The sequence below is a fragment of the Anabrus simplex genome, chromosome 2 (assembly GCF_040414725.1).
Source record: "Anabrus simplex isolate iqAnaSimp1 chromosome 2, ASM4041472v1, whole genome shotgun sequence".
Classification (NCBI taxonomy): Eukaryota; Metazoa; Arthropoda; class Insecta; order Orthoptera; family Tettigoniidae; genus Anabrus; species Anabrus simplex.
In genome coordinates this window covers 1094044431-1094071496 of record NC_090266.1, presented here as the reverse complement: position 1 = coordinate 1094071496, position 27066 = coordinate 1094044431, and positions in this window count along the sequence as shown.

Here is a 27066-nt window from a genome sequence, read left to right as displayed (position 1 = left end):
AAACGAAAACTGAGTGTCAAAGACCGTAACATAAACAAAGGATAAAAATGTATGTATATAGTCTAAAATAAATATGAATTGTCAAAACATATTACAGGTGTTGTTTAATCCTACAGCATGTCCTAGTGACTTAGAAGAAAGGAAACGTAGAGGATTAAAAGAAAACACACACATAAGATTTAAAGTACATCCTCTTTATTAATCCATGAATTAAAGCTGTTATTAAAACCAAGCCATTTAACATACAGTTTATTACCACGACGTCGAATAACACGTTCAACTAAATAGTGATCAGGATATTTTGTTTTCTGCAGTTCTTCGATGTAGAATCCTCCTTCAATAGGCTGTCCTCTGAGATCGCGAAGTAAATACGTAACTGGATTAGTAAGCTTAACACTTCTGATTTGAAAAATTTCAGTGCTCCAGTTAGGTGTGTATCATTTTGCAAAGATAGACTTGTGTTTGCTGATGCGAACGAAATCACCTTCTTTAAAGCGATGGCGACGTGGATCAGCTGTTTTGATTACAAGATGAATAGCATCTAGACGAGGTGTATTCTTTGTAACAAGACGTGGCTTTGTTCCGATAGTGCGATGAGGTGTATCGTTGTAGGTAGATAAAAGTCTAGGTAGCAGATCAATCCAACGATATGAACCTTGCGCTGTAAATTCTCGCCACATCATTGTTTTGGGTGTACGATTAAAGCATTCTACAACACTTGCCTTGAGATTGCTGAACGTAGAGTAGTGTTGAATGCCAAGTAACTTGAGGTAAGAAGAAAAATCCTTGTTGTAAAACTCTTTACCTTGATCAGTTTGAAGAAGCCTTGGACAGCGTTTCGATTCTTCAACAATATGTTTAAATGCTTCTTTAACTTGAGCTGCTGTTTTAGAACGCACGGGTTGTGCAAAAGCAAACTTTGAGTACACATCGATAACAGTAAGTAGATACTTATAGCCCTTATTACTAGAAGCATATGGAATCATTTCTACTAAGTCTGCTTGCCAGAGATCATCTTTTCCTCGTGTAATAACGCGTCTGCGATAGTAGGTGCGACGTGCTGGTTTATGTAACTCATGTGCGATGTTTACCTTTACAGGTGAGATCTTCTCTTGACGAGCCATAACAAAATAATACCGGCATAACGTAGTTCTCTTTCTATTTCTAGAATTTCTGATCCGTGACCAGTGTGACCAGCCTCTTGCGATGCTCTTAAAAGTTGTAATCGTTCAACGAGTAAGTTTGGGTCATTCCAGTATCTTACATCCACATACGGCAACAAAGGCTTGTAGATAACGTCTAGACTACGTGCAGTCGGAAACAGCTTAGAAATAAACTCACGATACTTGTAACTCTTATTCGCATTTACAGCTTCTGTTCTCTTGTAATTACGTCGTGTTGCATCGGTAGCAAAAAGTATTGCTTTATACTTTTTAAGATCATCTTGTAAAATTATATCCTTGTCAGGTATTCGTGAGAAAAGAAGTTCTAAGAGTCCTTTCGTAGGTTTATAGGTAACACCTTTTACAATGAGTTTGTTGCTATTAATCTTAACATTTGAATTTCCTATCCGGAAACAGTCATCTTCGTAGCGAATACCATAGGTAGTGTCAGTTTGTCCTGTAAAAAGTTTTTCTATATAAGGTGCAAAGAGAGATCCATAGGTATCTTGAATAAAAGTTCTAAACTGATTGCGATACTCTGGTGTAATCATCACCTCAGACAAAGATGGTAGATTTTGCGTCGATGTAGTAGGTGTTTCTGCAATAACATCTGTAGTTAAAAACTCAACACGCTTAGATGGTGATGCATCATTAAGTTCTTCTTCTTCTTCTTCCTTATCTTCCTCTTCTTGATCTACATCCTGCTTCTTCTCTTCCGTATCTTCTTCATGCTTTTCTTCTTCATGCTTCTCTTTATGATATGATGTTTGCATAGAAGCAAAACTTGAAGTAGACTGCGGTAATGAAGTAGAATTAAAAATTTCTTTGAGTGGTGTACTTAGTTGTGTTTTTAAAAATAAATCCGTGTCTGCTTGAATACGTTTAAGCTCTTTAAATTTCCGTCGAATATTGTTTCGAGCTTGGATGATATGTTTTGTGATCTCCTTGCTAGATGTTAACATGATGGTGGTTTTTAATCAAGTAGTTACTGTAATTCTGTGTTAATGCATATAAAATGATCGAAATCCATGCGATATCGTCCATGCTGTACATCACTTTCTTTATCAATAACTAAAAAGCTGTAACGGTGTAATGACCAACATTTAGCACACATACGTTTAAAGTCATCGAATGTCATATCAGTGTTAACATGATCGTTATACACATGTCGCATGTTGCGCTCATCTTGCCGAAAAAGCACAATAACATTTGCGTTGTCGCGTATCAACTGCTTAGGCACACGAGAATAGGTTTGGCACAAATAGATGCAATCAACATATTTATGTCGACCCATACTAAAGAATGCACGAATAACGTTTTGCTGTTCTGTTGCGACATCATCAAAATCATTAGAGAATTAGGAAGCACATCGTCTGGTGATGGTACTTGCTCATGTGAATTAAATTTAAAATATCTTATTCCATCTTTAACTAGATCGTGCATTACAGTTTGTAGAATAGTATAAAGCGGCTGATAGAGTGACTTTGCGAAAACGTAAATATTCTCGAAGCGTACACCATTTACAGAAGTAATAAGTGTGAGTAAAAGATTTGTTTTACCACATCCCGACGGACCTGATATAATACATCGAACAGTAAAAGGAAACAACGTTCCATGACGTTTTCTTGTAGTTGTACTAGAACTAGGTAAGAGATGTGGTACAATGTCGGTAACAGGTAGCGTGTCTTGCTGCTTTATAATCTTCATGATAACTGAATCATAAAGTACGTAATAGTAATATATATATTAAACGAAACAAGAGGCAAAGGTTAGTTTATGATTTGCTCTTGACTAGTAAAGTCGTGTCCAGCATGGTGAAACAACGATATCCAAACGACATGAAGAAGAAGAAGAGAGTAAAAACTGTTGGATGGAAAGATGTTATAAAGGCTGCGCAAAAAGCTATTCGAGGGGAATACAATCCTCGTGTAGCTATTACTAAGGCGTTACGCGCAGCAAGAGCGAGAATTTCTCCAAATGCAGAGCAATATTTAGTAAACGTGCGCGAATTATTCCTGTACCAAAACGAGGAGGATTTCTTCCTGCGCTGTTTGCTGGCTTAGCAGCTTTAGGGTCATTGCTAGGTGGTGCTAGTGCTGTAGCGAGAACTGTCAAAGCTGTAGAAGAAGCGAAACAACAGTTGAAAGAGAGTGAACGTCATAACAAGACGATGGAGGCAATTGCGTTACGAGGCAAAGGTGTGAACATGAAGCTAGCGCCATACAAGAAAGGGCTTGGTATCTACATTTCTCCAAAAAACGTCTACTGAATGCACTGCCATATCGAGCTCTAACGCATGATGAAGTTTTTACGTTTGCTAAACAACTAGGAATTCATTATTTTCGAGGAGTGTATATGCGCGATCAACTACCAGCACGCCCACGTGAACGTGAAAGTGCCGTAATTAACTTGGACGACAGTCGTGGACCTGGAACTCATTACGTTGCTTATGTAAAACGTAAATCTAAAGTATGGTATTTTGATAGCTATGGAGATTTACCTCCTCCTTTTGAGCTCATACGTTATTTCGGAAGCAGTGCAGACATTGTTTACAATAAAAACCGTGTGCAAAACTTCAATACACGCATGTGCGGACGATTATGTCTTATGTTCTTATATCAAACCCGGACAGTAGAGAAAGTGTATTAGTGTCTACGTGATGACGAACAGTGAAAGAACGTTTGCTGTACGTGGAGAAGGACCTGAAACAACCATCTATTTTAATCCGCCAAGCGAACTTGGTTATCAGCCGCATAGTCTTGGACTAGTATCGTTTGAAAGCTACAATAAAATCTATAATGTGCGTGATGGTTTAAACAAGTTCTATTACGATGAGTATGTGCTAACACTACCCTCAGGTAGTTATACAGTAGATGATATTCACGACTATATTGAATGTACGTTAATTGATCAGTTTGGGGAAGATAGTTTTAGTAATCATAATTACAAGTTCTCAATCACTATAAGCAACATTACGCATAAATGTGTTATTGAATCATCATTTAAGATTGACTTCAAATCACAACCTGATTCGATTGGCCCACTGCTTGGATTTTCATCGAGGGAGCTCCTACCGAACGTACGTTACGAGTCTGATCAACCTATAAAACTCTTCGATGATTATAATGTGAACATTACTTGTAATATTATTACAGACTTGAATAGTAATCTACAACCTTCGCACGTCCTGCACGACTTTATTGTTACAGAGGAACGTGGATATACTATTTGTGAGAAACCAGCAGTAGTTCTTTATCATCCTGTGTCTGTAAAACACATTAGCAACATTACTCTTAGACTTATAAATAAACATAATCAGCTTATTCATTTAGATCAGCACGCGTACGTAGCTTACAAACTACATCTTAAACCAGTATGAAAACCATCTATAAAACACGGTGTACATTCCGAAGACATACTACATGTGTGCAGAGACTCATCGAGTTAACAGATACCCATAAGCAGATACTCCAAGATTTAGGATATACACTACTACAACAGAATGGAAGAAATGCTAGACATTACGAATACAGCAGAAAGTCGTGAAGGTGTAGTACGAAGTGAGCTTCATTCCTATCAACCTTTTACGTTTGGATTAAATAACAATGATGAAATTCATTTTATTATTAATCAACAAGATGTTTACACCTTACCGCACGAAAGCTACCTCTATATTGAAGGACGATTAGAAAAGTCTGATGGAAGTGGACCAAGCACTTCACAACTAAACAACCATGCTCTAGCTTTTCTCTTTTCTGAAGCGCGATATGAAGTAAATAATGTTGAAATAGATCGAACGAAGAATGTTGGTATTACAAGCGCAATGAAACTCTACCCTTCTTTCTGTGATGAAGAAAGTAATCTTTTGCGGATGGCTGGATGGTGTCCAAAATCTACTAACAACTGGATGATTAATGAGGATGGAACATTTACGGGTATGTTATCACTGAAACATATTTTTGGATTCGCAGAAGACTTTACACGTATTATAATCAACGTAAAACAAGAGCTTATTCTAATCCGTGATCGAAGTGATTACAATTCTCTTAAAGCAGTAGAAACACCTGTAGAATCGAAAATAACACTGCATCGTATACTGTGGCGGATCCCACATGTAACCTTATCTGATCGTGAAAAACTTCGATTGCTCAAGATTGTAGAAAATGATACACCATTACCTATACGTTTTAGAAGTTGGGAGCTGCATGAATATCCTGTGTTACCACCTACAAACAAGCATAGCTGGGCTGTTAAAACATCACGTTTTACTGAGAAGCCCTTGTACATTATTTTTGGATTTCAAACTAATCGTAAATTCAATCACGAAAAAGATAGCTCACTGTTTGATCACTGCAAATTAAGACACGTTAGACTATATCTCAATGGAATTACGTATCCCTACGAAAACATCGACATTAACTTTGAGAAAAATAAGTTTGGGATGCTCTATGACATGTTTCGTAAATTTCAATCATCGTATTATCAGAAAGAAGATCGTCCGCTATTTACACCTCAAGAATTTAAAAATAAAGCACCGATTGTATTTATAGACTGCTCTTATCATGAAGAATCTATAAAAGAATCTCCAGTTGATATTCGTTTAGAATTTGAAACATCTGAAAACATTCCTGCTAACACAGCAGCCTATTGTCTTATTATTCATATGAGTGATGTTACTTACCATCCGATAACGAATATTGTTACGAGACTATAAATAAGAATAGATCTTTATCATTTTCATTAGTGTGTGCTTCGACATCGTACGCTATGGAACAAAACTGTAAATGTGCATGCTGTTTCCATGCTCATACGCAACATCTTATTTATGTTTCACGAGTGAGTGAGGCTATTAAGATGTTCTATAAACGTAGATCGTCGATGCCGAAACATCTTATTCAATACTTACCACCAGGATTTTTTTTATACGTACGCTGCCTCTTACGTACATAATTTTTGGGACATCCTTCCTCTACACAGTAAGATGTCAATCGAAGTAGCTTTATGCAGAACTTGTGAACGACATTACAAGCATCGAGGAGAAAATGGTGATGATGATTGGGATGGACCAAATCCGAGGATTGAACACTGTACACAGTGTATGAATGAACTTTCTCTAGTACTTCATGATGATGATGATGATTCCGAAAAGGAATAACAGCAAGGTAAGAAGTACATGATCTTCTCTGTAAAGCATAACATACTTAGTATAATATATTTCTAAATGCTTTGTTTAATTTGAATGTTGCAGGAGGCATTTCAGAAGCATACGTTGTTAAGAAGCACACCAACCTTGTCAGCAGCAAAAAAAAAAACGAACACTGTTGTAGTACATTTGTAAATAAATATTTGATCGCATTCAAAAATGTTGTACTTATTGCACTGCTTTACTCCGACTTACTCTTAAGAAAAACGATCAGGTCTAAACATGCACAATGACGTCATCACAACAGCACGTGCTTACTCTAGCTTTCCCGATGCATGTTTAAACTTGTTCGAATTTACCGCTACCACATTCCTTTACATCCACTTACTCTTAAGAAAACGGACAAGTCTAAACATGCACAATGACGTCATCACAACAGCACGTGCTTACTCTAGCTTGCCCGATGCGTGATTAAACTTGTTCGAATTAACCGCCACCAGCAGCGAGGTAAGCGATGTAAGATGGCAGTAGCTAAAGATGGCAGCACGGTGCTCTGTTGATTAAAGATGGCTGCTTGTCAAAAAGATTTTTTCAAATTATCCGCCACCACATAGAGTGCAGCACTGAGGTTTGCGATGCAAGATGGCGGGTGACAGCTTGTCAAATAGATTTTTTGTTTCAAAGGTAAGTAGCTAAAGAGGGCAGCACTAAGGTTAGCAATGCAAGATGGTGGATGACAGCTGTGACGTAAAATATTACCCGCAAGATAGCACCACGATGCCCTTTTCATTAAAGATGGCAGCTTGTTAAATAGAATTTTTCAAATTAACCGCCTCAAAGGTAAGTAGCTAAAGAGGGCAGCACTGTTCTCTCTGGATTAAAGATGGCAGCTTGTTAAATAGAATTTTTCAAATTAACCGCCTCAAAGGTAAGTAGCTAAAGAGGGCAGCACTGTTCTCTCTGGATTAAAGATGGCTGCTTGTCGAAAATAATTTTTCAAATTAACCGCCTCAAAGGTAAGTAGCTAAAGAGGGCAGCACTGTTCTCTCTGGATTAAAGATGGCTGCTTGTCGAAAATAATTTTTTCAAATTATCCGCCACAACAAAGAGGGCAGCACGGTGCTCTTTTGATTAAAGATGGTGGATGACAGCTGAAGAGCGAGTAGAATTTGTTTCCAAATAAGAGCACGTAGAATTTGCCGCCACCACATAGAGTGCAGCACTGTTCTCTCTAGATTAAAGATGGCGGATGACAGAAAAGCGCATAGGTTTGTAAAGCACGTAGAATTTGCCGCTACTACATAGAGTGCAGCACTGTTCTCTCTGGATTAAAGATGGCGGATGACAGCTGTCAGAAAAGCACATGGGTTTGTAAAGCACGTGGAATTTACCGCCACCACATAGAGTGCAGCACTGTTCTCTCTGGATTAAAGATGGCGGATGACAGCTGTCAGAAAAGCACATAGGTTTGTAAAGCACATGGAATTTACCGCCACCACATAGAGTTCAGCACTGTTCTCTCTGGATTAAAGATGGCGGATGACAGCTGACGAAATTGCCCGCATGATAGCAGCACAGTGCTCTATTGATTAAAGATGGCGGATGACAGCTTTCAAAAAAGCACGTGGCTTTGTTTCCCAACAAGAGCACATAGAATTTTTCAAATTGCCGCCACCACATTTCAAAGGTATCTAGCTAAAGATTACAGCACTGTGCTCTGTTGATTAAAGATGGTGGATGACGGCTGTCAAAAAAGCGCGTGAGTTTGTTTCCAAACAAGAGCATGTAGAATTTTTCTATTTGCCGCCACCACATAGAGGGCAGCACGGTGCTCTCTTGATTAAAGATGACTGCTGTCATGTGGAATTGCCTGCCACCACATTTCAAAGGTAACTAGCTAAAGAGGGCAGCACTGAGGTTTGCGATGCAAGATGGCTGCTGTCAAAAAGCATTTTTCAAATTATCCGCCACCACATTTCAAAGGTAAGTAGCTAAAGAGGGCAGCACTGTGCTCTATAGATTAAAGATGGCGGATGACAGCTGCACGTAGCTTTGTTTACCTCGCGCTAGTTAGGTTAAGTTGGTAGCACTAAGGTTTAGACCCGTCAAGATGGCAGCACTGCCGATGACAGGTGACGAATTTTGCAGCTACTGCGATATAGAGGGCAGCACAGTGCTTTGTGGTTTAAAGATGGCGGATGACAGCTGTCAAAAAAGCACGTGGCTGTCAAAAAAACACGTGGCTTTGTTTACCACGCGCTAGTTAGGTTAAGTTGGTACCACTAAGGTTTAGGCCCGTCAAGATGGCAGTACTGAGGTTAGCGATGCGTTGTTGTCTGTCAAAAAGCACGTGGCTTTGTTTACAAATCTGTCAAAAAGCACGTGGCTGTCAAAAAGCACGTGGCTTTGTTTACCTCGCGCTAGTTAGGTTAAGTTGGTACTACTGAGGTTTAGGCCCGTCAAGATGGCAGTACTGAGGTTAGCGGTGCGTTGTTGTCTGTCAAAAAGCACGTGGCTTTGTTTACAAATTCAAATTTCCCGCGGGAGGTGGAGGAGACCTCTGGGAGGCCTCTGGCTGAGGTGGAGGTGGAGGTGGCCACTGGGAGGCCTCTGGCTGAGGTGGAGGTGGAGGTGGCCACTGGGAGCCTGAGGTGGAGGTGGCGGCAGAATCCCTGTATTATACTACTAACAATTTCCGTTGGGTTCATTTTGGTATGCCTGCGTATAAAATAAAATGAACCTTATATACAGTATACTGTAAGAGTGCGTAAGTACGTCAAGCGAACATAAATCCTTACAGTACTGCATGGTAAGGTTCATTTTCCTTTACATGTAAACATATGAAAATGTAACAACGAAAATTGTTCTGATGGACCACGTATACACAAGTAGCTGGGAGGCGTGACACGTCTTAAAGCAATATTGTGAGATACGAGGTATTGCTTCTTAGGAGACGATATGAGGCAGTCTATGACACTGTGTTCCCCATAAATAATACTACAATTAGATATCATTTTATACGATTGCTTCCCCTTTTTATTCCTCTTCTGTCTTGTGCGATTTAATATTTGTGTAGGGTGGTCGGAAACAACGTAAACCGAGTATATGAGCCTTAGAGGGTTGGTCATTCCGATACATATTTTTTTTTTTAATACTTAAATATCCCAAGCCGTTTTCATTTTATCTCCAGCTGAAGTTAGCTAATTAGATTGCTTCGCGGGCAAATTGAAATGGGCTTTGCGTGGCAGTGTTCAAATCTGCACGTGGCTTAGACCGTAACAGAGCACCAATTGGAGAAAAAATTTTGCCAGGGGAGGAATTTGAGCACAGACTGTAATTGAACTGAGGGGCCCATAACCATAACTAAAGGAAAAGATTGTGTTATCATCCGACTGGATGTCACTATCCACAGTCCAAAGAACGCTATAGTCCTATCGTTAAGTACTCTTTGCGTCAATCAACACACTTGAAAGAAGTCTTACAGAACATGCCTGCATTCTCGGCAGACCCATGCACTATCCGTCGTTAATATCTCGCTATTAGTGAATTCATGTGCAGTGATGTTATTCTGCCTTGCTAGTGGTTTAAGGTCGCACTAACACGTCGAAGGTTCTCGGCGACGTAAGGATGGGAAAGGTAGAAATGTGAAGTTAGCGGCCGTGGCCTTAATTAATCATATGCATGTTGTAGTGCCACAAATTATTAAGCAAGATGTACGTGATTTGATTAATATTTTATACAGAGAGCTTCGTTATTATCACCAGCATCCGTTTCAAACCTCTAACAATACTAAATGGAATATTTTTTTTTTTTACAATTGGCTTTACGTCGCAACGACACAGATAGGTCTTATGGCGACGATGGGAGAGGAAAGACTTAGGAGTGGGAAGGAAGCGGCCTTGGCCTTAATTAAGGTACAGCCCCAACATTTGCCTGGTGTGAAAATGGGAAACCAAGGATAACCACCTTCAGGACTGCCGACAGTGGGGTTCGAATCAACTATCTCCCGGAAGCAAGTTCACAGCTGCACGCCCCTAAACGCACGGCCAACTCGCCCGGTGGAATATTTTCATATTCATTTATGATGCGACAGAATTCATTACATTGGAGATCTACTGTACTTCTGGTTCACTTCTTCCTTGGTGACTGAACGCTGTGTGGCGTAATTCCTTAGGCGTTCGCCTTCTTCGTCCTGGCTTTCTTTTTGTATACTTATCAGAGTATATGTATTGAAATATTGAAGAAACGCTTCAACTTAAAATTCTGACAGTACACCGTATTCTAAGAGCATCAGCATTTGAAAGAACGCGTATATATATTGGTACTCCATTGATGCCGACAGCAGTGAATACTGTGATTCGTAAAACTAGTAACATCGAGATACCACTTTAGATGGCAGATGGGTTAGACTCTAAGAGAGCACCAATTAAAGGAAAATTTTTGCCAGGGGAGCAATTTGAACACAGACTGGAATTGAACTGAGGGGCCCATAACCATCACTAAATGATAAGCCTCTGTCCTGTGATAAGCCATCTTTTTCCTCATTTCTATCCCAAAATTAAACAGTTGGTAGATCATGTTAGCTTACAGGAAAGTCAATTACTTTATCGGAAACGCCTTCCATGATACAGTGAGTCGTGAATGTAAAAAACGAGATAACTAACTTTCTTCAAAGTTGACTTTTTACATGACGATAACGAGATCAGAAGGTAGAAACGTTTGGAGGAGCATTTCCCATGAAAATATCAATTATGGCCAGCTTCAATAGACACAGTATCATATATAAGTACAGTACATAATACAGTAGTTGACCAACTGATAACAGAGAAGGGATGTTGAAGGATACGAGCTTGACATATGCAACTATACAATTAATTCTATTAAGATTTCACTACTTCCTGGACCGAGACGGCGGTGGAATAATAGAATCGATTTCAAACAGGCATCCTTCAAATGGCATTTCAATTGTATTTATTTATATATTTCATTTCATTTTAGTGCTTCAGGAGAGAATTGGGTAACATCGATATCGAAAGTTGGCAAACAAGAACCTAGTATATGTACATGAGAGGTCTACTAGATACCGATGGCTCTGTGGTTACTATATATTCCCCAGAATTTATTATGTCCTCACAGCAGTAGTCAACCTGTATCATCCGTTTGTACTTGAAACAGAGTTAAATACTAGATCGTGATTCGTAATGATCAGGTAGGATTGTGACTTTAGGGATTATTTTTGGGTAATTGTTTGGTTACTTTGCTTAAATAACTTTTCACATCGCAGTTTCGGGCAGCTGTTGTGGCAGGTTTGATGGAACTGGAGAGGAAGATTTTTCTTTACAAGTTGTTTTACGTCACACAGACACAGATAGGTCTTATGGCGACGATGGGGCAGGAAAGGGCAAGCAGTAGGAAGGAAGTGGCCGTGGTCTTAATTAAGATACAGCCCCAGCATTTGCCTGGTGTGAAAATGGGAAACCACAGAAAACCATCTTCATTGCTGCCGACAGTGGTGTTCAAACCCACTATCTCTCGAATACTGGATACTGGCCGCACTTAAGCGACTGCGGCTATCGAACTCGGTTGGAAAGGAAGCTACAGTGACCTTAATTAAGTTACAGCGCCTAGTATTTGCCTGGTGTAAATTATGAAACCGCAGAAAGCAATCTTCAGGGCTACCGACAGTGGGATTCGAAACCACAATCTCCCGAATGCAAGACCACAGTGTTGATTAAATAATAAGTGGCATTAAGTCATGCATACAGTGAAGAAGACGTTCTCTTGAGACATAAGAAGGAAACAGCAGAAGGGTCCATCAAATAATGGAGTGGACGCACGGCCGGAAATAGCAGTCGGAACGTGTTAAGGTTCACGTTTTAATCTCACAGCCACCAGAATACCATCTGACAGCCTCTTTCTCTTGTCAACACAGGCTACTTTCATTCTCCCCTGACGATGTTTCTTTCCTATATTTCCGGAAGAAGCAGAGAACTGCAAACAGAAGATGTGATGAAGAAAGAAGTCAGCGAGGGACGGTATCGTAATTAAAGTAAAATACTCGACCCCCTTGAGTTTCATTAATCTCTATCACACCACTTTGTGAAGGCCATTCGTCACTCTTTTATCCATACATCCATCAATTCTCGCTGTAAAAGCACTTACAACCCGAGAATACTTCGCGCGAGAAGATGCTGCTAAAGGTGACTTGTGACTCTTAAAAACATTAGCATCGTCAACACGGAAGTCATCAAGCATAAACAGAAATACACTGTGTATGAATATTATTTCGTGCCATGATGGTTGCAGTAATAATGGCATGTGGCCTGGTGCAGATCTTTCGAGTTGACGCCATGTAAGCAACCTGCGTGCCTATGAGGATGAGGCCCTACCTATGATGAATTCTAATTATGAAGATGGCACATACACCCAGCCATTGAGCCATTGGAATTAAACAAATAAGGTTAATATCACCGACCCGGCCTGGAATCGAACCCGGGACCCCCTGGACCTAAGGCCAGCATGTTAAACTTTTAGCCATGGAGCCGGACATGGTTGAAGTGACTCAGGCCAGAACAAAATGTAGCTTCCACTGATGTCTCGTACTCTTTTATGTCTGTGACAGTATGGTAGATGCTGGGGTATGGGTGGTAATGAGAAAATACATTTCGAGCACGACTGGTGCATCTCGATGTTATGAAAGGTGCTACTCATGGGGCTAGCCGTAATACAATAGCATTATGAGGAGAGCGATGGAAAACTACCTCAGGCTTCATCTTGCCTAGCACGCCTCATTCTGACACTCACGTTTGGTGCGTGTGATTTTTCTATGACCACATAACCTTTGGTGGTGTCATTTGAAAATCCATTCAGGCTTCGGGCTGATGACCTGACAGACAGACAAACAGATATACATCTTTTACCATTCCACACCTCCCCTGAAAATCATAACACTGTATTTACATGTCATACGAGTGTATTTGAATTTATGATATCCTAACCATGTGTGCTAGCCCCAGTTATGACGTTTGGAGTGACTCAGGCCAGAGCAAAATGTAGCTTCCACCGAGGTCTCAGACTCTTTTATATCTGTGACAGTATGGTAGATGCTGGGGTACGGATGGTAATGAGTAAATGCATTTTGAGCATGAAGGAGAAGCAGTAGCTCGTCCAAGCGGCCTCACCTGCTATGCTAAACAGGGGCCTTGTGGGGGATGAGAAGATTGGAAGGGACAGACACGGAAGTGGGAATGAAGCGGCCGAGGCCTTAAGCTAGGTACCATCCTGGCATTTGCCCGGAGGAAAAGTGGGAAACCACGGAAAACCACTTCGAAGATGACTCACTTGAGCTCCCGAGGCTGAGTGGACCACGTTCTAGCCCTCGTACCTCTTTTCAAATTTCGTGGGAGAGCAGGGAATCGAACCCGGGCCTACGGAGATGGAAGTTATTCACACTAACAACTACACCAGAGAGGCGGGTCTTACTCTTTACCGCAATTAATTAAGTACGTTTATTCTCGATACGTTGCCCGTAGAATTGCATCCCCGCATCACTTTCATCGTTCAAACAATAATCACAGTGTGATAACTTTTAGTTTGTTGAATAATTGAAATATTTTGAAACATCACTCTGATATGCCAAATCGTAACAGTGATGGAAGATTCATTAGAAGAGGAAATTCGCTAAGATCTGTTTATTAATAGCGCAACTGTGATTTTTATAGGTTGAGCTTAATTTAAATGCCGAATAAGTCGAATTAATGGAGACTTGCTAAGAGTTACCTCAGATGATATATCGAAAAATGAAATGCATTTCATTTCAACGATAATAATTTCGTGTGGCTATTTCTAGCCGAGTGCAGCCCTTGTAAAGCAGACCCTCCGATGAGGGTGGGCGGCATCTGCCATGTGTAGGTAACTGCGTGTTTTTGTGGTGGAGGATAGTGTTATGTGTGGTGTGTGAGTTGCAGGGATGTTGGGGACAGCACAAACACCCAGCCCCCGGGCCATTGGAATTAACCAATGAAGGCTAAAATCCCCGACCCGGCCGGGAATTGAACCCGGGACCCTCTGAACCGAAGGCCAATACGCTGACCATTCAGCCAACGAGTCGGACATTTCAACAATATAATTGCTATTGTCCGACTCGCTGGCTGAATGGTCAGCGTACTGGCCTTCGGTTCAGAGAGTCCCGGGTTCGATTCCCGGTCGGGTCGGGGATTTTAACCTTAATTGATTAATTCCAGTGGCCCGGGGGCTGGGTGTTTGCGCTGTCCCCAACATCCCTGCAACTCACACACCACACATAACACTATCCTCCACCACAATAACACGCAGTTACCTACACATGGCAGATGCCGCCCACCCTCATCGGAGGGTCTGCCTTAGAAGGGCTGCACTCGGCTAGTAATAGCCACACGATTTAAAAAAAATTGCTATTTTTGTTATCAAAATACATTTTGGTCCTTCATGTGCATGCTCATGGGTTAATAACTATTGTAAATACTCCTGTGTATCCATGAAGGTTGCTCCAAAAGGAAGAAGGCCTACGGAAATTTTTAATATACACAACACAAAAGTTACTAACGCATGTGGTCATTTGAACCGGATACTTCCAACTTATCTTAGAATATTACTGTTATAGTTGAGTACAATTAAATGTTTGATGACATTCATGTTATTTAGTCATGTCTCAATTTTACCTAATGTCGATGTCGCTTCGCTGACGACATATCCTGTGTACACACTTGACTGCGATATAAAAACAAGAACAACAACAGTAATAATAATATATTATCCAGCTCTTTGGCTGAATGGTCAGCGTAGTGTTTTTCAGTCCATAGGGCCATGGATTCGATTCCCGGCCGGGTCGGAGGTTTTATTCTTAATTGGTTTATTCCCTTGGTTCGGGGACTGGACACTTGTGCTGTCCACAACATTCCTGCAACTCATACACACTATATTGTCACTGTTCGGGCAAAAGGACATATCTCACGATGATCTTCCTATTCATTATGTTCCTAAAGACTGGTCACGCCTCCCAACCACATATGGATATTTAGTCCGTCAGAACAATATTCGTTGTGTTCATTTTCGTATGCTAACTCCTTCTTCTTCTTCTTCTTTTTTCGCAGCGTTTCCCACATCTGCAGGGTCGCGGGTGCGAACTGTCTCGCACATATGGATTTGGCCCTGTTTTAAGGCCGGATGCATACTATGAGGTGCCGGAATTTGGTCTTTGAGAAGTTCTTTTATGTGCCAGTAAATTTACCGACACGAGGATGACGTATTTGAGAGCCTATATTTACCACTAGACTGCAGTTCAAGATGACTGAATCCTTAGCGTCACGGACAGTGAAATAGAATAATAGTTCGTCAAAACATTTCCGAACTACGAGATAATTGATTGAAGAACGTCACACATGAGTGTAACATTACTTCAGATATAGTTTACAAATACTTAGATATTTTTGACAAAAAATGGTGTAGAACATTATCCTTAACATAATGGCTGACAAGGAAAAGCTACAGCAGTGAAGTCGAAGATTTCGTTCAAATTTTGCGAAATTGATCTTCGTAAACAAATAAACAGACATATGCCCGAGGGTTTGTGACATTTTCACTCATTATTGAAAATATGTATTTTTATCGAAGGGTCAATATTAACATGGTGGGGAAGATAATAGTGTTCAGAATCGTTTGCATGCAAGAAGGAGATTCTAGCAAGGAAATATCGACCTTACGATTTCACACGTTTGTTGCTCTGCAGATCAAATTATTGGTGGGGCAGCTTATTCGCCTGGTATAGGAGAGATGTTATGTCGCGATATTTGTACGGAATTCTGATGATTCCCGGTCAGATAGTTGGAATGACTGTTATGAATAAAAAGTACGTTAAGGCTTATCCTACGGATACAAAAGAACGATGATTTTATGAAGGATAGAAGAAATATCTGTGGAAGGCGAACGGAGGAAGACAATGACTTAATGAATCGAAGTTGAAATACGGACCAAAATAAATGTATAAAGAGTGCAGAAATGGAGGAATGAAGAACTGTACGTGGTGGTCGGAAACAACGTGAACCGGGAATATGAGCGTTACATTGTAGGTCATACTGATAAATAACTTCTATATCTCGCGCCATTGTCATTTTATCAGCTGTTGAAGTTAGTCAACCAGATCGCTTCGCGGGCTTATTTAAATGCGCTTTGCGTTGAGGTGTTGCTAATTCTGCACGTGCTTTATGGACGACTTGAGTTAAACAATCGAAGAAGGCTTGCGTTGCAGTCGGTGTCCAAGTCCACTGTCCACATGGCTGTTTAACGGGCATTTCCGATGACCTAACAGCTACCGATACCGAGAAATCAGCATCAAACACAAACATACCGTGACTTTCAACCGGTGTCGCCCTGTGCCTCACAGACCCAATACGTCCTCTATCGTCGTATATTGTCATCAGAACGGCATGGATATTTAGTCCATCAGAACAAATATGACGAATCGCCTACCTCATTCCAGTCCAATTATGCTGTCAAATGTTCTCGAAGTACTTCAGGGTTGGCTTGAATGTTGCCCACTCAGCATCTTGATTGGATACTAATCTATACTCCACAATCCATCTGAAATTTCTATCGTCTCGGAAGCAGCTCTGTATTGATACCCTGGGAGCACGTCTCATGGATCAACCATAGCATAAAGCGAATCGCTAACATATCTCCCCTTCACGGTGTTTGCCTGATGTCACAGTTTCCGGGTCATTCGTTCCGTGTGTACCGTTATAATTTCATTTCCTTTATTTTTTATTGGCATTCATGGACGGACGGATGTGTCTGTCTGTTTCTTTGAGAGCGTTAAAATAATGTTATTAATAATGCGCAATCACAAAGCCAGAAATCGGAAACAATGGTGGCATTTGTTGTCAGGACATTAATTGTTGTTGAATATATCATCCTTACAATATGCTTTCACCGGTCAATTTTCTTTTGTATTAAATTTTTCTTAATAGGCCTACTTGGCTTATGCATGATTATTGTCCGCCTGTTACCATTTCTTGATGGATGCAGTACAATTGTGTATCTAACTCTTGGCACAGACCACAGTAGAATGCAGCTTCCATCGAAGTCCCAGTCTCACCCATGGCTGTGACAATATGGAAGCTGCTGGGGTGTGGGCGGTGTCGAGTAATGACATTCGGAACATGACCAGTGAGTCTGAATGTTATGAAAGGTGTTGCTCATAGGATCAGTTGTGCTACAATAGCCATAGAATGTAAGAAGATATTTTCCTTTTAACACAGCTCATAAATACATAAATCATTCTCCATTTAGTGTCAACCCACTTTTCATTTTTCATTAAGAGAAGAAACTGATATGCTGAAAAAACTAAAATTGCAATTCATAAATAATATTCTAAAGATGTTATGATGATGTTTGTTGTTCAAATGGGCATAGCAGCTAGGTCATTGGCCCTTAATGCAATGAGGTGTAACGAAATGGCACGATAATTTAAACTTCAAAATTCATCCACTGAGTATAATCTGAAACCAATGATAATTTAAAAAAATCGTGAAATGAAAACAATCAGTGGATCAAATCATTTTGCCTTAATTCTGCGATGATACTGATTATCGAAAGAGTTCCAAAATCCAGGTCACTGGCCCCTAAAACTGGTCAGAACCATGGTGTTGCTCCTATATATGCACTAATCGCAGGTGATGTAACCCATGGTACGTCACACACAATGGCGCCACTGACAGGTAACACAAACCCATAATGTTTGCACATAAAGGCACCAATCATAAGCAACGGAGACCCATGCTGTTTCTCATATAGTGGGTCTAATCACGGGCGCCGGTATTCCCGTGGTGTACATCACTTAGTGGAACAAATCAAAGGCCACGTGTTCTCATGGTGTCGCTCACATGGTGGTACTAATCACAGCCAATGTAAACCCACGGTGTATCGCACGTTATAGCACATAATGGTACTACTGTCAGGCAACGCAGATCCATGGATTTCCTCACATGGTGCTACAAATCACGCGCGCCAGCCAAACCGTTGGTGTTTCTCATAAAGTGGTAGTACTCACAGGTAACGCAGGCCCATTCTTAACACAGTTGAACGGCCCAGTGGAATGCATACGGTGATTCTTATCACAAGTAATGCCCAGATCCGTAGTGTTTCTCGCATAATGGAACGGGTCCTATAAAACGCAGACCCATGGGTTTCCTCTGAAGGTCGCAAGTAACATCGACCCATGGTGTCCACCACGTCAACATTCCCCCGTCGCCCCTTTAGTCGCCTCTTACGACAGACTGCGGATAGGTAACGTGGGTTTATTCTTCGTCTGCGTCCCCCACTAGCAGGGGTTGGAATATTTTATATGAAAATTGAACAACATTTATATATACGGAGAACATTTGCATTTTATTTTCCCTACATGCATACGCCATTAACAAATGTGTTTCCACTTCATTTCACATTCACTTAGCGTTCGAACAGTATTTCCTTTTCATAAATGTACGAAAATCCGCCCCTCCTTGTGATAGATCCTTCAAACTATCCTATTGACACGTTCTACCCAATAGAACTGCTGCTCTTCACGGACCGTATAGGGGCCGATGACCTTCGATGTTAGGCCCCTTTAAACAACAAGCATCATCATCATCATCGGACCGTATAATCTTCAGAAATGATGCAATGCACACTCGTATGGTAATCATGTGGTCTCTTTCAGACTGACTAAGTTCACTGTACGGCTGCCTTATTCGCTGAACGGTTCAGACCGAGTATAAGTACAAAGCCACTGGGTGTGTGACCGCAGATCACGACGGATTTAAGGTTCAGTCAAACAGAAAGCGAATTGTCCGTGCAGACGAAATGGCCGCAGGCCGTCGCGGACTGGGGTAGTTCATCAGAATTCGGACAAGTCAGGGCGAACAAGTGTGAAAGCAGTCTCAACCAAGTGTGTAAAGACTTCATTCAATATTTTCTTTCTTTCTGTTTTTTAATAGTTTTAATCATGTGTCTAGCAGTTGATCCGGCGAAGAATTACTTCTTCTGTTCGCTATAGGCAAAGTAGAACAAAAAAAAAAAAGAAAATGGTTGCATGAAATAAATAAAAAACGAGGGAAAGCGACTTGTGACACGCGCGACACATGTTGCGCTACACCCTAATGACGACATACACACGGAGTAGTGCCACGCGCCAAGGCGCGCGCTGCCGTCGGCCATGTGCGACTCATGAGCTTTTCGAGATGTCGCGCTGCAACAGCCGGTCAACAATATCCATACTGCCCTGCCACACGTAGTAGCTACCTAACCATAAACTGAATTGAAATTGCCACGAAGAAATGTATTATTGAAATAGGAAAGCGTCCAGCGATAAGGGACTTGTCTACTAATGAATATGGAGACCGGGAGGTGAACAGACAGGCCTGGGAAGAAATAGTTACTCTCTTCATAGAGAAGGAAAATCCAATTACTACGGAAAAGTTGTCCGGTAAAATATTTACTTATTTATTTATTTATTTATTTATTTATTTAGTTAGTTAGTTAGTTAGTTACTTAGTTACTTCTTTAGTTAGTAAGTAAGTAAGTAAGTAAGTAAGTAAGTAAGTAAGTAAGTAAGTTAGTTAGTTAGTTAGTTAGTTAGTTAGTTAGTTAGTTAGTTATTTGTTTGTTTTTTCTTACAAAGTATTCAATACATGGATGATAATATTTGTGACAAAGTATGTACGGTTTCAAAGCATGTTTAGAGCATTATGCCGCCTTTCAAGTTCTCCTTCTTTGCTTATAAAATAATACTTCAAATTTAATAAAATAATTGGTAAAATTACCTTGCACAGTCAATGCTTGGCGATTCCCTAATATTAACTCTATCGATCATCTCAAGTTTCGGTGTAACAATTGCATCTTCAAATTTAGGCCCCTTAAAACAACAATCATCATCATCAGCATCTTCAAATTTGTAACCATCTCTAATTCTAACGAAGTTACTCAAGATACAATATGCTTGTACTATACTGACTGGAAAGTCTATGTTAACATTGAGTGGGCGATGAAGAATTGCGAATTTGCGAGTAACCCAAAGGTGCATTCAATGTAAGGGCAAAAGTGACAAATACACTATCGCAACTACTTCTTCCACTTCAATTAACTCGACGCCGGGCTGAGTGGCGCTGGCCTTCTGACCCCAACATGGCAGGTTCGATCCTGGCTCAGTCCGGTGGTAATTGAAGGTGCTCAAATACGTCAGCCTCGTGTCGGTAGATTTACTAGCACGTAAAAGAACTCCTGTTTGTCTAAATTCCGGCACCTCGGCGTCTACGTAAAAAGTAAAAGAGTAGTTAGTGGGACGTAAAGCAAATAACATTATTATTAATTTCCTCGGCTGCGAAGGACCGTGTCGCTATTAGAAGTCGCAATTTAAGTCGCTATACAATGAAGTGGCGCGACACCGCTGACGCTTTAAAAGTCGCCACGTGTGTCCGTACCCTAACTGGAGGAAACCCGCTGAGAATGAAGGGCTAACTATCTGCACGAGGAAAGTAAAGAAGAATTTTTAACTTTCAAATATTTTTATTTCATAATGTTCTACAAAATCTTACATTAAAAAAGCAATAAATTATTTCGTCCAATTACGTTTCTCATGTGAAATTTCCGAAAAAAAAATACCTTTGCTGATTTTGTACAGGATGCAAGTAATCCACGGTTGCGCTTATTATTTGTTGTTTATGCTTTGCGTTTACACTGTTGCCCACACGAATTCTGTAGAAAATTACAAGTGGATGACTGCCCGTCATGGTCTCGATCCCACTGTCACGTCAGCTCTCGTTTGGTTTGTCCAGAGTGATGCAATACTTCAGGAGACAGTGCCCACGGCACGCAGTGTGACATGACCGTGCAACATTTCGCTTTCTGTGCGACTGAACCTTTAAAGCGTTATTTCATAATAATTAACATTTGAAGTGATGTCGCGTCGTAGGCGCCCTAGAGAATATACATACAAACCACTTCATAACTTCACAGTAAAATAAACTTGTCCTATGAAATTCAGACGCTCGTTCTGAAAATTAAATATTGCACACTATTTTCATGTTGTCATTAGTGTATTATTTTATATCTTCTTGCAGCTTGTTTCGTTCCAGTAAATATTTAATGAATGAGTATTAGGTAGATAAGGCGGCCTGGCGTAGAGCTAACCACCCTATTCCACCAAATGCCGAGGTTATGGATAACTTAAGACTTTACCTTTCACCCCTCCAAGGGTCTTCATGGCCTGTACGAAGATGACATAGCTTGGCTTTTTTTTAGTTTTAAAAATATTAAATTAGTAAGCTGGTGAATCCTGTTCACACTCTCCTTTAATATATAATAGACTAGAGGAGAAATCAATAACGACCGGGCGAGTTGGCCGTGCGCCTAGAGGCGCGCGACTGTTAGCTTGCATCCGGGAGATAGTAGGTTCGAATCCCACTATCGGCAGCCCTGAAGATGGTTTTCCGTGGTTTCCCATTTTCACACCAGGCAAATGCTGGGGCTGTACCTTAATTAAGGCCACGGCTGCTTCCTTCCAACTCCTAGGCCTCTCCTATCCCATCGTCGCCATAAGACCTATCTGTGTCGGTGCGACGTAAAGCCCCTAGCAAAAGAAAAAAGATCAATAACGCATTCTCCGGCTATCTCTTAACCAGATCCTAGGAAGGTAGGAAACATTAATTGTAATTTTGTTCTGATGTATGCATTCAGGTAATTGGGAAGTTATCGGTCATAACTTTCACAGAAGTATTTTAAATTAAAAACTAATAAAGTTCATTTTAATAATATCGTACGCACGAATTCAAAATCGCCATGACTGTTCATCACGTTGGCCAGCAGACGATAATAGTATTAATAATAATCACCATAATCATCATTTCGAAGTGCGACAGAATAAATCAATGTGTTATGTGAAGTAACAGAACAAACAGGCTTGGATGTTATTTGAAACCTCGGAAGTAATGTCGAACATCAAAGACAACACGACCTAACTAATCACCAAATATGGAATAATAAGACGTGTGCGTAAGTTTAAATATCTCGGTGACTGGATCCAGTCGAACGGGCTAGATTCAGAAGCCTTAGCGGCCAGAGCAAGAAAAAGGATGGAGTTAGCTTTCCAAATCACCCGAAACATATACAGGGTGAAGCGTAATTCGCGCATTCGGGCGTCGCAGCGCGACTCCTCACATGCCAGCAATAAAAAAATGTCTCTTACAAATTTTCGTCTTGCGAGTATATCCGTTAGAAAACGACGTTGAAGAGTGGCAATCTGGCAACACTGTAACCACATGTAGGGTAACTACCTCTGTCAGCAGAAGTTAGTCGTACTGTACAGTTGGTGCCGTGGATAGAGTTTTGGGTTGGTATGCAGGAGGTCGAGTGGTCGATCCTGGATTGAAGCGTATGTTTTTGAATTTCGTAAATGTAATCCAGGTGGTATGATATCTGGCATCTTAATCGTCAACAGCGATTGCAGTGGGTCCTCTAGAAAACATTTGCACTTACATACTACGATCCTAGAAATGGACGAACAATCGTTTTCATTGGTCAGCTTTGAAAGGCGCCCTTTCCACGTCGTGGGCGTTAATTTATTCGCACCACTTCATCTACTAGATGTAAAACCAGTTTTCTTTGTACCCTCCTCCAATGGTCCCATAGATTAGTAGCAACTATTATTCTTGCCTCGTTCAGGTCCATTACATTTCGTTAGGGCCTTACGTTACCAGTAGGCCCAGCAAAGTGCTTTGCTAATAATGTCCAAACTCGGTTACAATTTGTATGTGTTATCACCATGGTCCCAATAATTCTGCCTTTCAACATTGCGTCTGGTAACCGCATGCTCTTTAGTACGTATCTCAATGCAGTATTATTATTATTATTATTATTATTATTATTATTATTATTATTATTATTATTATTATTATTATTATTATATCGATGGGATTGTGGAAACATTATGTCTATTACTGTTAGGGAAACAGTGTAATTCGAAACCGACCATTTCACCATTTCACCATTTCGGGATGAATCATGCAGAACAATATCTGTCAGAGAGGTAATGCGCGTTAGGTGGAACAGCGCGCAGGACTGACGACGTGTTTAGTACGTAGTGTATGCGCTGTCCACCAGACAGGGACTAGTGGCGAGCGGAGTAACGCGCCCATGACAGACTCCAATGTACATGCGTACACGTATCGAATGTCCGTCTTATAAACTTCTAAACCACTGTGGAAGACGTATGGCATACACAAACGATGAATATGTGGATATGCTTCTGGTCCTTGGTGCATCTGATAACCGGGCTTGTGTTGCCGCTCGTGAATATGCTGCTAGATATCCTCGTCGGCGCCATTCGGATAAAAATGTGTTTCGCCGTCTGGAGGTGCGCCTTTGGGAGTCAGGTTCTCTCCTTCCACCATCACGTGACAGAGGTCGTCCACGGACTCGCCGTACTCCAGCTACTGAGGAGGCTATTCTGGAGGTCATACAACAAGAACCTCAGCGAAGTACACGTAGCGTAGGAAGGCAGCTGCGTGTCTCGCAACGCATGGTCGTTAACGTGCTGCACGAGCATGGGCTGCACCCCTATCATTATTCTTGCACGCAACACCTGCATCCTGCAGATCGCCATCAGCGGGTGCAATTCTGTGAATGGTTCCAACAACAACAGGAAGCCAACGATGACTTCGTGAACACGGTACTATGGTTGGATAAAGCAGCATTCACTCGTGAGGGTGTCTTCAATTTGCACTATGCCCACCATTGGTGTGAGGTTAACCCGCACGTCACTCGCGACCGTGGATATCAATTTCGCTTTGGTATCAACGCCTGGGCCGGAATATTGTGCAACAGGTGTCTGGGCCCCTACATGTTGCCTCACCGGTTGACTGCACGAAGGTATCATGCATTCCTCTCAAACTATCTGCCTGATGTGCTGCAAGATGTTCCACTACATGTTCGGCAGAGGATATGGTTCCAACATGTTGGTGCGCCTCCACACTCTGGAACTAATGTGCGACAGTATATGGACAGAACATTTCCAGGGAAATGGCTCGGACGTGGAGGTCCAGTTGTATGGCCACCGCGTTCACATGACCTGACTCCCCTGGATTTCTTCCTGTGGGGACACCTGAAGGACCACGTGTAGTCTACTCCGCCGACAAATGTGGAAGAATTGGTAGCGCGTGTTCATGCTGCTTTTGTTACTGTGGACACAGCTATACTGCGAAGGGTCCAGAGCTGTATGATCCGGCGGGTTGCGCCATGTTTGGACGTGCAGGGAGGTCGCTTTGAGCATCTGTTGTTCTGAGGAAAACGTATTCTGTTGTGAAGGTCATGCGGTCATTAATATGGACAGTATTAGTGCTAATGTGCTACATCTGCGCGATCTTGTTACATGTGGTATGGTGGCGTCTCCGAAAACCTTAAAAAGTAGTTCGTGGGAAGTGAAACAAATAAAATTATTATTATTATTATTATACATGTAATATGTAAATGACAAGTGGATGTTGTGTTATTGTACTGTGTTATCATCTTTAGCATATCGAAAGTTATATTGTTTGTGTAGTTAATCTGTCCTATGACTGGTCATTTGTTTCAGCTGTCAATTTCTTATTAGTCTAACCAGGTATTTGTTGCTTCAGTGTTACAAAATGTTGTAAGTGTAGGATACATGTGACGGTGTCTTACTGTATTACAGTAGATAATGTCAGATGGAAATTAGCAAATAAAAAATGCGCCTCAACCCAGGATCGAACCATCGACCTCCTGCATGCCAACCAAAAACTCTATCCACTGCACCAACTGTACAGCACGACGAGAACGTGCTGACAGCGGTAGTTACCCTACATAAGGTTACAGTGTTGCCAGATTGCTACTCTTCAACGTCCGTTTTCTACCGGATATACTCGCAAGACGAAGATTTGTAAGATACATTTTTTTATTGCTGGCATGTGAGGAGTCGCGCTGCGACGCCCGAGTGCGCGAATTACGCTTCATCCTGTATAACGAAATGTGTTTTTCTGTAAATACTATCATTCATCATTGCAACAATGTCGTCAATCCGGTGTCTCTTCATTCGTCAGAATGCCTTATCCCCTCTCAGAAAGGTACTTTAGCTGTTAGAGCAAAAAGGGAGAAAGATCCTCCGCAAAATACTCGGCCCTAAGTACAAAAACAGGATCTACAGAAGAAAATCCAGACAAGAAATCTACTCAAGATAGAGAAGATCACGGACACCGTGCGATTACTTCTTCGGTCACCTACGACACAAGGACGACTGTCGATGAACAAAACGCACCTTTATCAATTTTGACAACAGTTCTGTTGTAAATTAACATTAAGAAAGACCTCGAATAAATGGGCCCACAACTGAAATTGCGTATGGCTTTTAGTGCCGAGAGTGTCCGAAGACCAGTTCGGCTCGCCAGATGCAGGTCTTTCGATTTGACACCCGTAGGCGACCTGCGCGTCGTGATAAGGATGAAATGATGATGAAGACAACACATACACCCAGCCCCCGTGTCAACGAAATTAACTAATATTTGTTATAATCCTCCCGGGAATCGAACCCGGGACCCCTGTTACTAGCACGCTAACTATTTAGCCATGGTGCCGGACGGTCCACAACTAAAAGCCGCGCACAAACGAGACCTTCTTTTGGGACTTTCCCGAATGAGAAATGGACACCTAGTGTTAACTGGACGGATGGACGCCATACTCGACACAGTAAGGCAGGGCCTCTCAAACGCCCAAAATCTCACGCGTGCAGAGCGAGGCGCAAGAGCTCCGTGCACTGTGCATCGGTGTCGCTCGGTGCCGCTCGGTATGGCTCGGATCAACGCTTCGTCTCTGGGCTACTCGGCTATGCTCGGCTCTACTCGGCTATACTCGGCTCAACTCAGCCACGATTTGGAGCGCTACGGCGCAAGTGGGGGAGAGGGAGACAGGCGGAGCGAGCGAGAGAGGCGTGAGGAAAGAGAGAGTAAGCGCTATTGCTCCAAATCGAGGAGTGGGGGGTCTGCACTCTGGTCAACCAAGCCAAGTCGTCTTTTGCACCGTGCACGGTGCATGCACCACGCGCATGCACCCTGAGAGGCCCTGCAGTAAGGGGTAAGGGTAAGGGTGTATTCTGCCCGAAGGCAGGTCCAAACCTCCGCAGACGTGTGCCTGAGCCGGAGTTTACGTGCGGTAGAGTGGTCAGTTCCTTTCCGTTCCTCCATTCCCTTACCTCCCCCCCCCCCCAGCAACTGCGCGTGGCAACCCATCCAAATCTTGACCACGCCCAATGTTGCTTAACTTCGGAGATCTCACTGGATCCGGTGTTTCAACATGGCTACGGCCGTTGGCTCGACACAGTGAACTAATGAAAATCTACTGTATCAAACAAATATTGAGTAAACAGCAGAATTATTAATGATGCTCTGGTTGCCTTTTTTAAAATGTTTTATTCTCAGCTTCCTCAAAACTTATTCGACATAAATTGTTGGGATGAATGTTTAGGCAGGTCTAATCTTTCAGCCGTGAATGTAATTGTGATATTCCTGTAAATCTAGAGAAAATTCTCAATTTGCCTTTACGTTTAATCAAATAGACCAATTAGTTTGAGGACGAATGTTTAATGAAACGGCAACATTTTAAAACCCCCCTGTTCCCGGACAACGTGACAAATTAATAATTATTTTGTTGGGAATCACTCTTTTAATATATTATTATTAAACA